Source organism: Amblyomma americanum, chromosome 6 (genome assembly GCF_052857255.1).
Source record: "Amblyomma americanum isolate KBUSLIRL-KWMA chromosome 6, ASM5285725v1, whole genome shotgun sequence".
Taxonomy (NCBI): domain Eukaryota; kingdom Metazoa; phylum Arthropoda; class Arachnida; order Ixodida; family Ixodidae; genus Amblyomma; species Amblyomma americanum.
Window position 1 is genome coordinate 84,584,437 of NC_135502.1, and position 13,787 is coordinate 84,598,223.

Below are 13,787 nucleotides of genomic sequence, written 5' to 3' on the forward strand. Positions count from 1 at the left end.
CGTGGAAGGTGACATGTGGCGTTTGAGGAGATTTTCCTCTCTCCATCTGCCACCTGCCTACCGGCCCCTCTCCCTTTAATTAATGAGAATGCATTAGGATGCGTAAACTGTCAGGCGTCGGCGTATTTGTAAATCCTCTCTCTGCCAACTGTGACAGGTGGCATTGGTGCATAGAGGGATTTCGTTCTCCTCACTTAGCACCTGCAAACCATCCCACTCCTTTCTCTTCAATTTGTGGAAGCGAGGAGGGAGACGTCGGACTAAGAATGATTCAGCAAAAAAGGAAATGAATAAGAATGACCGAACAAAAACAAAAGTGACCAATAGTGACTCAACAACTAAAGTGACTAAGAATATAACAGAAGAAAAAAAGTATTGTAGTGATTAGGAATAGAGATGGAATGAGAATAGATTCAGAATACCATCAGAATTGGAATAGAATCGTAATTGGAATAGAATAATGAGTGAAATGCGATGGAATTAGAGTTGGTCTGCAATCAGAATTAGGAAAGGTTGGTAACTGAAAGAAAAATTCTATCGCATAACCTCCGCAACAATTCAAGTGATAGCCCCAAATTTTTTTCTTCAACATGTTCTAGGGCTCAGTGCAATATTTCACATTTATAGAAGGACAAACCTGTGACAATAATACGACAGCTCGAGTGTCATAAATATGGAGGCAATAAAGAAATTGGCTCTTTGAATGGTGCACTGATGTTTCTACAGCTCCCACCCTTGAAGCCTCACCCCAATAAAATAATGTGCAAAAGATTGGCTTCTACACTCGTTTTCTGGAAGTTCTCTATAGCGCTACAAAACACAAGGACACAGGAAGAAGTACACAGGACGGGCGCTGTACACAGAACTTCCAGAAAATATGCTTCACCAACTAGCCCCACAACGTGTTTTGTTGAGTACACTCGTTTTTCCGGTAATTACGTTAGAGACCACCGTTGCTTCTTTTTACGTGTTTATTTGCAGCTTCCCTGGTTTCGATTGATTTACAGCTGCACAAATACCGGTGGAAACCAGGCCGCTGCTCATCTTGTGGTCTGTGCACTCACATAGTCTAGGTGGACAGTCACTAAAAGACGCTGCCTACAAGCTCTCTAAATATGCTCAGTAGAGTAATGACAACATTGACTACAGTCGAGTCCGAATTTATCTAACTCGAAGGGAACCGCGAAAGTGTTCGATATGAGGCCGCGAAGCTTTCCTCTGTTCGTGCGTTAGCGCTCAAAGCAGCCAGCACTCGACTTTGTCATTATGTTTGCAACGTGAGATGCGATCACGCTTGCCTCCTATGATCCCAGCCACGAGCAACTGCTCCCATATTTTTCCAGGTTGTTGTAGACGCCTTTGGTCTCTTATCTCGAAGGTTCCTTGCGAGCTTTAAACTGTACGCGACCGGAAGGGGCGGGGATTCTATCCTTCGTCAACAGTAGAGTCCGCTTGTTGTTACCGCTTCCGCCGCCGACTTCATTTCTTAGTGTGCGCAGGTTAGCACAATAAAAACTTTCGTTTGGAATCCTTTCGCTGTCTTCCAGCTCCCCGGGCTGCCGGCAGTACACCGCTACAATATCGACGATTCGATATAACTATATATAAATAAAACGACAGGAGATATGCTTACCTCTAGAATGCAGGAAAGAATTCCTGCAACCATTTTAGTGACGCGCTTCTTACAGCTGAGCCTTGTGTTGCGTTGTATTCGGTTTAATGGCACCTAGGCATCTAAGGCCATCACGCGCGAAACACAAGGTATAGTAGAAGTTTTCCACAGAATTTTGTGACGATGTAAAAAGTGGTCTGTGGTGTAGAGGGCCTAAAACGTTACTTTTACTGCCTAATGATGATGACAGAAAGACATTTCGAAAATAGCCACTAGTAACAGCTTTGGAGAGAGTCAAGTATCTTCAGCCACCACCCTTGGCTGGACAAGGATAACGAGGCTCCCAACCAGTCAAAACAGAGACTTCAGCCTTCTTCTCAGGAGTGAGAAAGGGACTGAGGTGTATTGTAACATCCAACCAAGCACTTGGTAAAAACTCACAATTCATGCAGCGCAGCACTCGCAAGGCGTTGCTAAGTCTTACCTGCTCTGCATCGAAGCTGCAGCGGACGACTCTTTGGAACAAGCAGCTGCTTATGATAAGTTATCTGATCCCGTTACTGAAACTGTATATTGAATAATCTTTGGTTAAAATTAAGGTGAAATTGGTTACCACAACGCCTTCGGCACCCAAGCACATTAGGTATGAGTACTGTCAGTAGGATTGAGTTAATTATGTTTGCTCGATCGCAGAGCAACAATTCGGAGTGAAAAATGAGTACAGGAGATCGAAGACTAGCCTCAAGCACACCCCATGCTCACGTCGAAACGTGGTTTCGCAAAGTAAGCTCGTTACAGCATGCGCGCAAGGCTGCGGAGCCGACCCTTTTCTGTGCGCGCGAAAAGTTATTTAAGCGCACCGTTCGATATACTGCGCGCCTTTCCTAGACTCATACGCAGGGTTTTCAAGAAAATAATGCATGTGTTCGATATAGGCACTAGTTTGAAGTATGCGAAACCGAAATATCTCGGCTCGACTCTATAGTTATGACAAACAGAAGTGTTTTTTTCAAAGCCTGCCTGCACACATTTCCAACGAGGTCCCATTTCTGATGGCCGCAGGTGGTGCGTGTTATTGTTACAACATTAGCTTTTCACAGCTAGTTGCTAAAAAAATGTGGCAGTGGAGACGCCGGCATGAAGGTGGGTGCTGTCGCCATGACAATGCGCGGGCGAACACGCTGATTGGTTCGCGTGGCATGGTGTCACGAATGACACCATGCAATGCAGGCGAATCGATGCAGGGAAACCAAAGTCTCACTGGGTGAAGTGTGTCAGCGAGCGCAAAGGAAGAAGACGACACTACCGCTTTTACGTTCTTTGTTCACCGCCATTAACAAACCTCTTCCCATTCTTTTACTGTCTTTATTCCTGAAGCCGCCCCGTCTATATTTAACACACCTTCACTCATGAAAGAAGACCACACAAACGTTCTGAATGTCAAGAACATTTAATTCGTCCAGCATAACAAGCAAAATCTCCACAGGGCATTGACCTTTGACAGGTTTGAATCCAATCTCATCGAAACCTCTTAGAAACAGTGCACGACTATACTTCACGAACCATAATCCCTCTAAGTAGCTGCAAATAACGTATGCCCTTTCCCCACCTATGAGTCAGACACTGGCCACGACCACGTCACTAAGTTTTACTTCCTACTGCGCCTTTCGGAAGCATGGATGGACGCCGCGGCCCGATAGATGTGAAAGGATACGAGTACTGATGTAGATCACGTGATCATTGTGATAACCGTGCGGCAGGTGAGGCCATGTATCACTGAGAAAAAGTGCATGCACTGCTCATGGACCGCTTTCGAACAGACTTATGTGGAAAAGCATGATATGGGCACAGTGCACCCTCGTGGTCAATTTCGCCTAACTCGCACTCAGTGCAACCGCTTCGCATGCTTTATCTTATCTAAGCACCGTCTTGCTGCCCAACCCGTCCAGTCCTATGCTCCCCTGGAACATGTTGACATTCAGAGAAGCAGTGCCGAGTTTGTTTTCCTTTTAGTCCAAAAACGCGCATGCCCTCCAAAGCACCGTCCAAGAATCTTGTCACCGTGCGTAAATTCAGCATACATACGTGCGTACGTACGATCTTGTGCCGCTGCCTAGCAAAGCCGGGCTTAGTTGAGTTATGCAGGTAAGCTCGGTTAATAACTCGGTATATCTACGTGCGGTGACAAAATTGTTGGCTCGGGTAAGCCCGGGGCGACGCGCCAGCTGCGCGACACGTTTGTCAGCAACAGCAACATATCTGCTACAATCCCTACTAGTGGCTGTGGTAGAAGCAGCCACCTGCCAATGCAGTGGCGCATTTCCGAACCGCTGCTCCACTGCGCTGGTAGTGCTGCGCGGTCTCGCTGCGATTTATGAATGTTTGGTAGATAATCACCGATTCTGCATATACGAGCATTAGCCCATTAAAGATATCACGTGATATCCTTAAGGCGTATCTTAAGTGCCTCCTTCAATTCAGGAATGAGCACCTGGTTTCGCACTTCTACTCAGTTTAACTACATTAAACCCCAACCAATTTCTTGTTATGTATATCTGCTCCCCCCCCCTGAGGCTCCCTTCCTTCGTTTCCATGCGTCATCATCCACGCTCTATTTTTGCTCTCACTCTGTTTTTCCATGACAGCTCGTGACAAAAGCAAACGAACGGCTTAATTTGTTTTCAGAATGGCAGGTCCACGACGCGATGTTTGCAGCGCAAACATGGCGAGATGTCGTGGCGCTGTCGACGTGACGCTCATTACAGCTAAGAACAAAAGCAGCAGGCCCCCATTCCCGTCCCGGGAAACCCTTCCAAGAGCAGCAGGTCGCGATAGGAATTACAACGCGACAGGCGTTTTTAAATGGGGCTCCTCCCCGCTTGTCAAACAGGAGCCAAGCTTTTAGTTGTACTAGGTCGTACACGCCAGGATGTCGGAGGGGTTGAGGGGAGATAGGAAATCCTAAACAGGAAAAGTAGAAGCAAGAGTGGGGGAGCGGGGAAGGTGAAGGCGAATTTTCGATTTTCTTGCTCTGAGGCGTGTTCTTTACGTAGTTGTTTCTTTTCAGACGCCCTTTATTTTGTGCTCGCTATGAGCTTTTCTTACTCATGCTTTAAGACCGTTTGAAACGAAGCGTGGTATTGAATAGGGAAACTGAAAATAAGAAGTTTGGGGACAAGAATAAGGGTTAAGGAGCTCCAGACGGGATGGAAGAGCTCGTGTTTCCCGACAGCCGCTGCTGTCAAATAAGGGTAGGGCTTTAGGAAGAGAAGGGAAAGGAAGCGCCACCGGAAATGCTGCGGCAGCTAGTTCAGTAGGACCTTGCCGGAAGTATCCTCCCGGATTGCACAACAACAGACGTCCCTTGCCCGTCACTAGTGGACACGGCGATAAAGATGCCACTAAGAGAAAACAATTCCGGTTAAGGTTTCGTTTGGATTTTCGAAGAAAGTTGCTACCTCTAATTTGCGCTTCAGGTGTACAATGCGGTATGTTGTCACGAGAAGTCGTAACTGTGGTCGAAATAGTCGTCTGCTTCAGATATACATGTCGAAAGCGGACTTGACGGTTAGGGAAAGAAAGGTACTATTCATGGAGTGCCGAGTGGCGGACGTTTTGCTTCAAGCGGGACTTAGGTAAGTGGTCGTTTAAGCAAAGGAAAAATCTACAGAACACCTCCTTGGGTTCGCATTTGTGAAGAGTGACAACTTCACATTTGTGTCAAGCATAGGCGTGTGAACGTTAGTAAATGCGATGTTTAAAACGCAATTCATTGCAAATAACGACTGGATGAGACTCAATATTTTTTGTCATACGAGAATTTTTGAGGATATTTTCTCGCTTAATTTCGCAGAACTATTTGAATTCACTTCCAAGGTTCCCTACGTTAGCTGCCATTATTTCTTTCTGGCTGATTTTAAGCCTTACAAACTCGTGGTTCTTCACACGCTGGCAAGAGCGCTTTATACAGAAGTCGAAACAACAACAAGCAATTTTAATTTTCAATGTGCTTGCGGACATGACAAAAAGGAAATTTTGCAGTCTTCTCTGACGGCCCAGGCTTTCTTGCAAATAGGCACTACTCCGAAATTCAGTTCACAGTTTGTATTCCTACCAGATTGGTGAGCATGGTAAAACTATATGAGTGGGTAGAACGATGACTCTTGAACAGCTATTAGCACTGTGCAAACTATATATGAAAAATTTTAACGCTCGCAACCAGCCTCATCTATTGTGGTCACATTTCGCGGCTAAACGATTAGCTGAAGAGGCCCTCTCGACACTTGAAAGAAAATATTGTAAATACCGGTATGATGCAGTTCCATACATTGCTCTTCCTTCCAGTTGATGTATTCGTTTGTTTATTTTATGATTTGTTTATTAATTTACGTAGTTATTGTTTTTTACAATGCCTTCTATATATAATAACAGATTACAGAGGTTAGGGGCAACAGAAATGCAATGAATACGAAATATAGCATAATCACGAGTATAGAACACAAAATGTGCTAAACGCATTTGAAGCAAGTTCAAAGGCAAACGCAAAGTGGTAAGGCATAAGAAAATAATATTCTAGATAGAGCCAGGAATAAAAAGCTAAGAACTGAAAATCACAAGACATAAGGGAAATAACTATACAAAAACACGCTGCAAATCAGAGCGTTATCTCAAAAACAAGACCGAGATTTATCTTAAGAGAAAGGCAAAGAAGGCAAGAGGGATCATCATTTGAATTACGGCTCGCCACACTGAAAACGGAAGGGAAGAAAAAGGGTTACAATCAGTGGCAATGTGGATTTAAAACAGATGTGTGTGTATTAGACTGAGACCGGGCGCTGCTTTGACGCCTTGGTTCAGGGGGTATCGACAAGAATAATCTTATGTAAATAAGTTTTAAAATTATTAGTAGTAGTTATTCTTGTTAGTGAAACGGGCATGTCACTCCAGTCTTTGACAGTATGTGGAAGAAAAGAATGCGACCAGATGACAGCGTTGCAATAGGCATTGTTTACCTTCAGGGGGTGGTAACGCCGAAACGAAATTCGTGGTGACGGTGCAACCCAAGGAGAGAGTAAAGATGAGTTTTTAACGTATATATTATAGAAAAAAATGGAACTAAACAGCTTCTAGGTATCGGATAATGGAGGTAAGTATAAAAGCGCTGTCGTTTTAGGTAAAATGCCCGTCCATTAGTAAGCGTTTAATAGAAACCGGACAGAGCAATTTTGTATTACCTCTAGAAGCTGGATGGGGATTACATCCCCGGGATACCAGACTCAAGACAGGCATTCAAGCTGCGGACGATTGTAAGCATAACAGTTGCCGCGATGATAGCATGAGAGAAAAGTTTCCTAAATGTATCCCAGTGCGCGATTGCTGTTATAGGCTGTGTGATCTCTGTATGATTTCTATACATTGGTTGGAATTTCTGTCTTTCGTCGGGTTGCGCTGTTCTACCCAGTATGCATCTAACCAACTTGCCCAAGTTTCCAACCTTCCGAAGTAGTTTTCATATGCCTTATTGCTGATGTAAAATCTTGATTGCTTATTTGTTACTCTTACAGTTGCAAGAACACTGACCAGAAACTCTTTTTAAAACGGCGGCTCTCTGGGCCCAGCGTTGCTTGCTCCGCTGGTGAAGAGATACCCTTCGCATAAAGGAGAAATGATAAACCTGCCCGCATAAGAAACAACGCTTTACAATGAGTCTAGTCAGTTGCCTCAAATTTTTCGTTACAGCAAAGCAATCGTGAAGAAGTTGGTCTCTTGTCATGCCGCACTGAAAAAATTAAAGAAAAACCTGCCGCCAGGGCTGTCTGACAAGAGAAGAGAGTGTGTCCTCTCATATATCGTCTGGACGCCCGTAGACAGACAACAGCGCAGAATACGTTCCCGCTTCTTCTTTCACGTGATTTTACCAGGACGCGATAGATTCACGGGATTAAGGAGATTTTTTCGTTCCTCTCTTTTCACGTGAAAAGACATCCTTACTGCGCCGCCGGCATTCCGAAGAGTGGCGAGGTTTGAGCCTTTCTTCGGCTTCCTTATTAAATCCGGAGGAACTTTATACGTCGCCAAAGACTCCGTCTTTATGTGCTCTTGGACCCAGCGCGTTGCGCTTCCAGGCTTCTTGGTGGGTAGTGAGACGATTCCTTTTATCCCTGCTACCGCGGCTAACAGCCAGAAACGCGCGCTGCTCGAGGCTTGGTATGCACGTGCCACCGACTTCGCCCGTTTGTTGTCAAGGGGCGTGTTCGTATTTGTCGTAATTCTACGCAATTTTTGCTGACCCATCTCATATCTTTTTTTTCTTTTGAAATTGCACGTGCGCCGCTCTGCTTCTTTCCATTCTGGCGACCTCTTGTATGTCGCACACCGCCGAAGTGTCATAGCACGAGCACGCGGTTAACATGTATTTGCGACTGCGTTGGAGGGAGCCGGAGGCGGGAAGGGGGGGGGGGGGGGGCGCAGGCGCCCTTATATACGTCCTCGCCGCCGTCGCTTAGGTGGCCGAAATCTCGGTGGACTTGCCGCCGAGCGGTTTTCAAAGCCTAACTGACGTCTCCGCCATCGCCGTCTTCAGCGTACACAAACCGGACACGGATGAAAGCACTTCGTCAGCGTGATCCCTGGACGAAAAGCACGCGCTCCGGACTCTTCATATGCGCACGAAACCGTGAAGTCAGCCGTGCACGTGGGATGCATTTAAGAGGCTTTTCCTTAGGGCTCGAATAAGATCTTTCGCGCTGTTGCTGTACCCAAAGCAGGGCTCTATACTGAGAAGCAAACTTCAACCTTCAAAGCACTTTATGTTCCTGCCTCGAAAAGCGTCCTCTATGGAAACCTGGATAAAACTGAGCGGAGGCGACCGAGCTGCACGGCTTGGTGGCAGCGACTCCGTGCTTGGTCAAAAAAACAGGGCGAGAGAAAAAGAGATTGGAGTAACGAAAACAACTGAGGCAGTAGAAATGCACGCTCAAAACGATCAGCGCCAGACTTGGACGGTGGACGCTGTGAATGTAAGGATGACCTCTTTTATCGCGTTGTCCAGCCACCGTGGAAGGCTTAGGTGGCCGCCGAGGAAGCCCCACTCTCGCTCGGCGACAGTAACGTCGTTGGCTGAGCTCGCAGTTATACGAGGGCGTCACCGCCTCTCATAAAAGCCCGGCGTGGCCCGCTTCGTCACCGTCGATGTCGTCGTGCGTCGCTCTAGAAGCAGCACGTCGGCCTACTGGACAACCGCGGCTGCAATTTCCGTCGCGGCAAACCCTGGCCCGGAAGTGAGGGGCGTCCGGAAGTGAAAGACGCGCGCGGGGCATGGTCTGCTGACGGAATGGCGGAGCAGCGCTCCGACCGGAAGCGAGGGAACGTCCGCCGTTCGCGTCCGCGCCGACGACCGGGAGCGGTCGGCGGCGGCTCGTCGTCTTCCGCGTGATTAGACGCCCCTACTACGGAACCCCACGTGACCTCATTCTGCCTTCGTACCCCTGCCACCCTACTCGGGGTGACGCAACTCCGGAATGGGGAGAGTGGAAGGATCCAGAAATATGAACGGCTGAAGGCGTGGAGTGAGCGCGGGGTGACGCAACGCTGGCATCGCCGCGATGCGATAACATACACGACAGCTAGAGAAATTGGGCGACAGCCATAGAGAAACAGGGAATAAATTCAGCAAAGCTTGGGAAAAAAATGTGGGGAATGCGTTAAAGGAAAAAGGGGGATGTATGGGGAAGGGTAGCGAAGTGAGCTGTGGAGAAGTAAGCGATTTTAAGCTCATTCGAGGGGAAAATTTTTCACTCGCACCCTCCCTTCGAGAATTCAAGCACCCGACTGAAGCCCCCCAAACGCCGTGTTCTGAGACATGTGAGTGCTATTCGCTTGATACCCGTAATATTGCACTGTGCTTTGCTTTTCTTGTACTGCTTTAGTCAAAGCACGCGTCCTGCTATTGTCATCTCCTCAGGTGGATAACTTTTTTTTATTAGTGCCAATATATCTGTCCTTTCGTTATTATTTTTGCGATATAAAACTGGAATTATGAATGAATGCTGACGTTCGTATACACATCCAAATCAAATACAGAAGTAAAGTCTTCAGGATAAAGTTTTCAATATTTCGATTCTAAGGGGAAGAAACACGGCAAATGTGTGTAGTTTATTGCACAAATGGCAAACAGTGACTGCCAAAATGATTGCTGCGCTTAGCCAGACCTGTGTGGTGGTTCTATAATTGATCTGCCAGGACGCAGAAAAATACTTGTGCAAATATGCGTAACGCTTTCTTGAATATTACAATGCACACTGTAGTCGATCGAAATGATCGAGGCTTTCGTTTGTTCAGAAAGTTTGACACTGATTCGCTCAGTAGTGAAGCTAGCGCGCAATGAAACTTACCATCTGGAATGATAGAATGAATGGAATGCCATATATGGAGCAACTAGGCACGACCAGTCGTTTATGACATTTGTTTGCACGTAATTCAACACAAGCAACATGGTGATGATTAGCAATGTTGAGCTCGGATGGGGTCGAGAATGACTTATTCCGGCCATTTTTATCGGTGTGAAATTGACTAGACCAAACTGCAATACTGACATTTACGTGGGTGTTAGGTCTAAAGAATTCCCAATACTGTACTGCCACCTCCAAAGCACAACTCGTTTACCTCTTGCCTGCATGATACTGACTCTGTTACGTGTTTTACACTCTAAACACGAAATATACTGACGTTAGTGTCATTTATTATGCCCTTAACCCTGTTCTTTCAGCCTATATTCCTTCCTTTCATTTCATCTTCATGTCTACTTTCGATCCTTTCACCTCCGCTGGCCGCAGCTGAGGTGCTCCAGTGTCGAATAGCAGATTCCGCCAACGCCAAACATCTTTTCTTTTCTTCTTGTCTTGTTCATGAAATAACCACAAGGTACTACTACATTCTAGTAGTATAACTAAATTGTGGTATCACTAAATTAGCTCGTAATCCGCAGCACGGGGAAGCTAGGCGAACAATTAGGAAAACTGATGGTGTACTGCAAAGCTAGGTGATACTACCCAATAACCTCTTGCTATCTCAGTTATTCGGAAAGCAGTGCTCCAGCTAAGCGTTCCGAGGCGGGACAATTTTAGTGCGATTGCGGTTACTCACTCTTAGAAAACGCCAAATCAAACAACATTGTACGACGTCTACTACGTTTTTAAATGGTCAGTCAGAAGAGACTACTTTCGCAAGAAAGCTATTTCACTTTTAGGTCAGGATAATTGCTTGCATCGATTGCTTACGAATTTATTCCTCCTTTACTTCACGATGGTTGCCTGTATCGATTGCTAATGAAATTATTGGCGCTGCCATGTTACGTCACAGATAGATAAAGAGGAAAAGGGAAAGGCAGGGATGTTAACAAGAAAAGGGTTCCGGTTGGCTACCCTGCACTGGGTAAGAGGAATTAGGGGACTTTTTTTTGTTACGCTATACATGCTCATTGTTTTATGCAGTCGCGCTCAAGACGCCACTCTTTCCATCCGAAATACTCAGTTCACCTTTTTTTTTGCCACTTCTCAGGCAGATGCCTTACTCGTCCGCATTTATCATTATTACCTCACCTCCTTTTTCGCGGAGAGAAGGCTTTTCTTTTCTGCCTACGTTCCGGTGTCGTTGTATCATTTAATGTATTGTTGCTGTTTTTTCCTATTACGTACCGGACTATCCCCAACCTTGCTCTTTACGCTTCCCGTTCGATCTCCTTCCTGAAACTCCGCAACTCATCTTAACATTCGGCACAGTTCAAAGCATAGATAACGAAAGTTTGCTGTCGCGGGAGGAGCATACGACCGTAAATACGCTAGCCATATCCCTCATGACTCTCTTGACTAGGCCTAATCAGCAAGAATGTGTTAAACGGTTCAGGGAGCCTGTGGTATAACAAGTTTCTTTTTCTTCAGTGCATGAGGGAAGCAACATGAACTGATAAGTTTTTGATTAAAATAGAGCTTCCTTGTCTTATGCACGGCAGTTGTAACAAAACAAGTATACGTTTTTGTTCATTCTCTAATGAAGGTATCATTCAAAACAAAAAAAGCTTTAATGGGCATTGTGACTACATAATGAACAAGTCATTTAGGCTGTCTTTTGTAATCCTGTACCGTAATGCCAGTTTTTGCACTACTAGTGGTAGGGTGCCGCATTTATGCGGTGGCAAACCCAAGTAGTCAGACGAAGAGACTTTAAACCTTTGGTTTCTTCAGCCTTTCTATATCGGCTCACACACATTAAGCGGTTAAAACTTGCACTCTCACGCTATTGAAACTAAAGTTATGAAAAGCACACGAAATTCTTTTTTTTTTTGCTCATAGGTTATGCGGTGGGTAGGATACGAAGTGTGAGAGTAGTCGACATCAGGCTTCATATAACCTAAAATTTACAAATATTCTTTATAGCTGCTGTAGTCAGCCTGCAGCCACATAATGAAAAATTCAAGATCGCTGCTTTACTAACTTTTTCTATTTCATATGATACTCATAGGAAACGCTTGTTTCCACATACCTACGTGCATGTATTTGAATCCAGTCCGTTAAATAGGAAAAACGATCGTGATGATGGTGACTTATCCCCCTTTGCGTTGCCCGAAAAAATGAATGAATCAAGCGGCTTATATAAATTACGATTCTAGTCTGTTCTTTAAGTGTATACGCTTGGTTAGGGTTCCAGATAGGAAATGATTATTCATTCTAAAATTTTAAATCTAGTTCCGTGTACGGAATCATAAATGACATTTTATGAATACAACTGTGTTTTTAGCTGATGACTTGATTGTATACATCGTGTTCCGTATTAACCCATTGCAAAAAGTGTTGCCCAGACAGTTATTTCGGCAGGGCTAAGTCGACAGCACAGTGCGAGAAAACACCAGAAAAGGAAAATATAATTCACTTGCCGTGAAATTCCGCGAGTTTGCATGTATATTGGGGAAAGTTCTATGAGGCAGTTAAGTTTCAGGAGTAGCACTAAGTTCCATCTTCAGTGAAGTAGAGGCCGAAACGCACTACACTGATCGGTGTCAGCTACTATACAGTCTTTCGTATTTATAACAATACCAATTAGAACAAGATATTAGAATGGAGACAACGAAGAGCCGCCGCACCGTCATCTCCGAAATATTCTTTCTGTCAAAATGGACCACTTCCTACTACTGTTCATAACAACTCAGTCTCGTAATTTACAAACAACACTAGAAGCGAATTAACGAAAATGCTGCTGCCGCTTCGGCCAAACCCAACTCAGTCTCGTAATTTACAAACAACACTAGAAGCGAATTAATGAAAATGCTGCTGCCGCTCCGGCCAAACCAAGGTGACAATGCAGCGTGCACTTCGGTTTCCTGGGGCGGCTTACCAACGCCCAAGGAACTAATGGGGCAGCACGTGCCAGCGCGTGCTAGGTCGCCGCAGTTGTGATGATATACACATGACTCTCCATGACGGGAAACAAGAGATCGGTAGTGCAGTTTCTCTCTCTTCGCTGCTTTCATGTGACAGGGGATATCGCTATATGTGAGAGGGCATATTTCTGAAAGCGTGACGCTCGTAGGGCACAGAGATTAGCCTCTTTTTATGCCCAGAACTCTCAGCGCAATGAGTACATTTTTTGGGATCGTGTTGAAAACACGGCACTGTTACAGATGCAGGCAGACAGTAGTGTTCAGAGTCGAAGAGAACAGCAGTGTGTATGTACAAACTCAGACAAAAGGTCGTTTCATTGATTGATTGATTGATTGATTGATTGATTGATTGATTGATTGATTGGTTGGTTGATTGATTCGAATTAGCGAGACTAAAGCTTTGAGACCCCAAAATTTGTCTGACGTAATTGGAGCACGCGTTGATCTAACGTACGTGAACGCTCAGCCACTTCCAGAATCGAGTCAAGCAAGCCGCCGTGCTGATATAGCACGGGGATTCATCGATCTCTTCAGAAATGCGCCAAAATTATGAAAGCACACGCGTAGCTGCCCCACAATTCTTGTCTGAAGCACGCAGAAGCATGTTCTGAGTTGCGTGACTAACACGGGAGCTGTGGACTCTAGATAGGTTTCTGGAGCATCGGTGTAATCAGCTGTTTATACTTCAGGGCGTCTGTATTAAGTAGTTCTTGTGAGAGCTTCACATACACAATGTTCCAG

General features: G+C 45.4%; 1 protein-coding gene across 1 annotated transcript in view; it reads left to right on the top strand.

The window, feature by feature from the left end:
- LOC144093807 (neural cell adhesion molecule 2-like) overlaps window positions 1-13,787 on the top strand; it is a 235,776-nt gene that overhangs the window by 158,853 nt on the left and 63,136 nt on the right. The window lies entirely within an intron of this gene.